This window comes from Mus caroli, unplaced genomic scaffold, assembly GCF_978045245.1.
Source record: "Mus caroli unplaced genomic scaffold, Mus_caroli_1 scaffold_2, whole genome shotgun sequence".
In the NCBI taxonomy this organism is placed as follows: Eukaryota; Metazoa; Chordata; class Mammalia; order Rodentia; family Muridae; genus Mus; species Mus caroli.
The window spans coordinates 86,123,147-86,129,340 of NW_028227257.1; positions in this window are offsets into that span (position 1 = coordinate 86,123,147).

The window sequence follows — 6,194 nt, forward strand, 5'->3', positions numbered from 1 at the left end:
TTGGTCACATTATTGGGAGGTGGGGCATAGTTGGAGGAAGTGGTCACTGAAGGATGCCCTTGAAGGGAATGCCTTGCCCTGCATTCCTTTGTCTTTGCATCCTGGCCACCAAGATATTCTGTTTTGCCTCTGGTCCGAGGAAATGGCACCAGCAGACCCTAAACTAAAACCTCAGAATCATGAGCCTAAGTCCCTGATCTAAATTGTTTCTTCTGGGCATTTTGTCACAAGGTTGAAGAACTAACTAACTGGGTAAAGGCTCTGATGTGGTATTAGGGCTGGGGTCTGGAACGCCCCTCCCTGTTTCCAATGCTTTAAAATCCTGGTGCTGTTTGGAAGTGTTAGTGCTTTTTAAGAGGTGGTCCCAAGTGGCGGCGGGTCACCTGATCACTGGGCACGTGACCCTTGAAGGGAACTGTGGGCCAGGTTCTTTTCTCTTCTCATTTTTCTCACAGGAGAATGAGCGTGCCATCTAAGGGCAGCCATCCCACAGGCAACATCTCAGGGTTGTACTCCTTGTTATCACCTCAGCAGGTGAGAGGGCCACTGTGTGCTTCAGCCAGCCATGGTGTGCCACAGGCACAGAGAATGAGCCAGTGTACCATGGTCAGAGGCTTCTGCATCTGTAAAATGCAGATCATGTGCTAGTAGTGTCTTTACAAGAGACACTGGGAGAACACGGAGCTGGTATTTACAAAGCTCCACTTTGTAGGAAAATGGCCACTGCATACAACCAAGAGTACATGCAGGAGAAAGACAGAAATTCAGGCTGCTGTCTTTGTTATGATGGTCTTGTCTGGACCAGGTATTTCTGGATCCATGATGTCTTATACAAAGAACTGAAAAGCATCTCACACAAATGGCATAACAGCAGTAAGATTTGTTTAAGGCGATAATAATACAGCATGCAGTGTTGGGGAGTCGTAGCAGTCTAGTTTTGCGATAGACTGTTCAAGAGCATTGGTTATTGTGTGGTGGGTCTAGAAAAAAGAAGAGCTGGTTGCTAGTGGATATAGCATAAGTGGTTCTCCGACTTGGCAGGCTTGTGCTATATAAACCTTTCTTTGCACACATGTGTGTAGTGAGTCTTGGTTTCATTAATAACCCACTTGTCTTAGTTAGGGTTTTACTGCTATGAACAGACACTATGACCAACGCAAGTCTTATAAAGGACACCATATGTAGGGTTGTGGGACCCTGGATCTGCTCCACCACAGGGCATGACCCATCAGGAGGCAGAATGCAGGAGTTTTGACCATACTTACCTCGCCTTGTTGTTGGGTGGGTATTGGGCCATCAGGAAACCCCAGAGCACTGCTCCAGGACTGGGGAAGTGCAGTCTGAGGAGCAGGGCAGCTGGAGCTGGTTCGAAGGTCCCCAGGTCTGTGATGAGGCTGGGACTCTCTGGTTCTCAGGCTCACAGACACCCAGATGCCACTGGAAGCCACAGAAGATCTGAGAACAGGGGGGGGGGGGTTCCCCAGGCTGGACGTAATGGGGCGGGGGGGCTCCTGCCAGTACTGCAGGGAGAGTCCTTGGCTTAATGTCAGCATCAAGCTTGGCCTTACCTTAGTGGTGGCTGGGAACACAGAGAGGCCTCCTATGGGATATTAGATGGAGGTTCTATAGGTGAAGGCCTTCTCTATGGCTCCCCACAGCAGATCCCGGTGAAAAGAGGCAGTCCATGGTTTTAAGGCATTTATTGTCATGGTGGAAAGTGGAGGAGTAAAACTGTACACCACTTCTCGGGGTTGCAGAGAGGAGTGTCTAGGAAGGAAAGCTATTGGCTAAGCCCTCCAGGCCTTTAGGTACCTCGTTGGTATGGAGATCTGTCTTTAGCCTCTGTGACCACAGGTCAAGTCCTCTACATGTGGAGAGCTTCGGGGCATTGCCCTTACATGACTGATGGCCACAAATCTATGGGAGGCTGTGCCTAGTGGCAGAGGCCTGGTACCCAGGAACAGGCAAAATACCTACTGTCCCTTCAAGGACTCTGGGTTTCAAGTTTTAGCTCAACCTGTAATCAAGCTACCTTTCACAGTTCCACAAACATATATTTGGGACTAGCTTACAGGTTTAGAGGTTCAGTCCATTATCATCAGGTGGGAGCATGGAAACATCTAGGCAGGCATGGCACAGGCAGAGCTGAGAGTTCTACATCTTCATCTGAAGATGAAGATTGACTTCCAGGCAGCTAGGGGGAGGGTCTTAAGCCCATGCCCACAGTGACACCTACTCCAACAAGGCCATAGTTCCTAATAGGGTCACTCCCTGGGCCAAGCATACACAAACCACCACATACCACTCCCTGGCCCCCATAGGCTTGTTCAAACATATGAGTCTATGGGGGTAATACCTAAACATAGCATAATGTAAAAATATGTTTAGTCCAAATTCCAAAGTCCCCATAGTCTACAGCAGTATCAACAATGTTAAAAGTCCAAAATTCAAAGCCTCTTCTGATATTCATTCAATCACTTAACTGTAATCCCCAAAGCAAGACAGGAAACTAGCTGGGCAAAGTCCATACTCTACATCTCCAAGGCTGATTTCAAAGCGGTCTTCAGATCTCCAACTCCTTTTTCATCTTTGTTGACTGCAACAGACTTCTTTTCCTGGGCTGTTTGCACTCTCTGTTAGCAGCTTTCCTCAGCAGATATTGTATGACTCTGGCATCTCAAAAATCTTTGAGTCTCCAAGGCAAATTCAGTTTTACAGTTTCTTATTCCAATGTCTACGATCCACACATGATCTTCTGGCCTCCTCCAAAGGGCTGGAGTCACTTCTCCAGCTCTGCCCTATGTCATACTCTAAGCTCAGGTTGATCCACTTCACTGCTGCTGCCATCCTTGGTGACCATCCCATGGTACTGGCATCTCCAATACACTGGGGTCTTCCCACTGCAAATAGGCTTCACCAATAGCCTCTCATAGGCTCTTTTCATGGTACCAAGCCTCAGCTCCTTTGCCTGACCCCTTCAGTCCTGGGCTGCCAACTACAACTGAGGCTGCACCTTCAGCAATGGCCTTCCATGGCCTCTCACAGTACCAAGCCTCATCTGTTCTTCTGTTGTGCCAGGGAAGTGTTAGTGATCCCCCAAAACACACGCAGGAACCAATCTGATGCAACTCACAGCAGAGTCTTTATTCTATTTGAGCTAGCTCAACCCCCACCCCCCACCAACACACTGCTGTCACACAGGACAGCTTTCATGGTAGGGGAGCCCCAAATGTCTATCGGGGCAATGCTTTATAGTAAGCAGCTAGCAGGAAGTATGTATGCATGTATTTCATTGGAAAGCTACAGTGGCTAATTGGCTGGTGCTGGGAGTCATATCATAAACTTAATTTCTACTCTGAATTGGTGGTCATTAGGCAGGGGGTGGGCTTGTAACCTTGGGGTGCAGGTTTTTTAGGGGAATAACCTGGAGACGCTGGTCTTGATGAGGGTGTAACCTGGAAACACTGGTCTTGTTGGGGATTAGCCTAGAGACTGGAGCTAGGCTCAGGTTGGTTGGGTGACAACTTGGACACTGTATTAGTCAGGGTTCTCTAGAGTCACAGAACTCCTTCCCTCCCTCTCTTTATCCCTCTCTTGTTTTTTCTCCTCCTCTGTCCCTCTCTCTTTCCCTCCTTCCTCCTTCTCTTCCTCCCTTGCTTTCCCATCCCTCTGTCCTTCTCTGCCTTGCCTGCCATTGCTTTTTAAACTTACTAGTTTTCCTGCTTGAATCTTGTCACCAGCTGACACACTCTAAGGAATGCTTAAGAATCCAGGTTGGGTATTAGGAGTCTCTCCATTAATGTTTTCAGAATTAAGTGCTGAGCCCTTTCTGTATCAATTTGGCTGGGCCATGTGAAGGTGCCCAGATGTGTGATCAAATGTTATTTTGGTTGTTAGTCACCTTTACACTACTAAAACAATATCAGAGGTAATCAATTTAAAAGAGAAAATGCTTAACATAATTTGTAGTCTCTAATGCTAGTGCTGGTTCCGGGGGGAGGAGGAGGAGGAGGAGGAGGAGGAACCAGCTGAAGGATAGGAGGATCCCTTGGACTAGCTATCCAGCTGAACCAGTGAGTTCTGGGTTCAGTGGAAGACCTACCATGTCATGAAAACTAAGGGGAGAGACTTGAGAGAAGCACCTAAAGTCAACCTCTAGCCTTCACACACACACAAGAGGAAGAGCCAGGACCCCATCAATCCTTCAAGTGTGTGCCACAGGCCACTGGTGACCCAAAGAAAGACCTCTCATTAGACCCCAGTTCTTAAGATTCCCACCACCTCTCAAGAGCTCTGCTCTGGGGATCAAATTTTATCTGGGGGGGGGCACAATGTTCAAACCACAGCACTGCTTCTGCACAGGTGTTTTTGGATAGCAGAAACCTGATAATATGTGTCATAGCAAGCTGCCCACCATAGTGTGGGTGTGGTCATCCTAGTAGTCAAAGGCATGAATAGAATAAGACTGGGCCTCCTTTGAGTTAGAAAAATCTCCTCCAGCAGACGGTTTCAGGTTTCACCTATACCACTGGCTCTCCTAAGTCAAGCAACATGTTCTGTGATTGCAGGGAAGAACTGGTCTTCAGAAACCAACTTGAAACAACCAAAGATCAAATATTCTTCAAATATTATATATATATATATATATATATATATATATATATATATATATATATATAGGAAGCCGGTGCGGCCGCAGGCCCCGTGAAACCCATTTGTTTACTGCCTTGCCCAAGCATGCGCAGTGAGGCTGCATGCCTGGGCTGCCTGCCAGGCTGGACGGTTCCTCGTGATTGGGACCGGTCAGCCTATCAGTGAATAACCTGAGCTCGTGCCTGGAACGTGTGTGTGTGTGTGTGTGTGTGTGTGTGTGTGTGTGTGTGTGTGTGAATTCTGATTGGATGAGGTGGGGTGGAGCTAGAAGGAGGTGAAGCGTGAGTAGTGAAGAGAGTAGTTTTAGCCCTTGCCATGAGTAGAAGAAGTAGAAGAGAAGCTGTTGTAATAGGAGTAGTTTAGCCCTTGCCAAAAGAAGAAGCTGCTGGAGAAGAGAGCTGTAAAAGAAAAAGCCCGAAGTAAAGTTGCTTCGTGAACCTGCCTTGGTGTCCATGTTGTTCTTGTCACCGCGGGCCAGAGACTGCGGAGACTGGGACATATATATGTATGGAAGGGGACAGACATTGACTGGGCATTAGTATGCATTATGTCCTGTCTGTCCTGAGCACTTCTACAATTCTAGTTAATTCTCAACAAGTAATTGTATACAGGAGGCACCATAACACATATGTGAAGTTCTCCTGGCAAGGCCCAAGTCACAACATCAGGAGGATGGTATGCTAGAGGAACTAGAGGACTCTAGACTGACTTATCAGAAATGAGCACACTAACCAGGAGGCTGTATAATGCAGAGTTAAGGCTGCCGCCATCAGAGTCTAACACTGAGTACCAATCCCAGGACTTGAACTGGCAGGCATAGACAGTCCCCCCCCCCTCCATTTTTTTCCTCCCCCCCTCCTGTGTGTGTGTGTGTGTACATTCAAGGACACGTGTACACAGTGGAATGTGGAGAGATCAGAGTATACTTTTTCAGAGTTTGTTCCCTTCTTCTGGTGTGGGTTCCAGGTTGTCAGGCTTAAATGGGCAAACACATTGATCCTTTGAACTATCACTATGGCCCCACCTCCTTATCTTTTGAGGCAGGTCTCTTAAATAAATTTGGAATTCCCAGGTTCGGCTGACACACCAAGCAGCTCCAGTAAGCCATCATTCTACACTTTCCCAGTGCTGAGATTACAGACCCACGAGCTATCCCACGCAGCTTTTTACACGGGTACTGGGACTCAAACTTGCCCAACAGGCTCCTCTAGCCTCCCATCACCCCTTTCTAATTTAATCGCACTTGGATGTTTTCCCCTATTGCCACCCTTCTGAATGAGAAGGAGATGGATTTTTGTAGATTCTCAGATATCTTGTGCTTCCAACCTCTCCCCCGGTATCTTTCCCTATTTCTAGTAAATGTAAGAACTTTGCCAAGCACAAAAGCAATTGGCTTAGCGTTTTGCCACCAGTAGGGACCAGAAGCTCCCCGCCAATCCTTCAAGTCCTTCTCGCGGCTTTTCATACCGCCGAGCGGTAGGGGGCGACAGATCCCCAGCTCGAGGGTCGCCTGCCGCCGCGGGCCGCTCCCGACGCGCCAG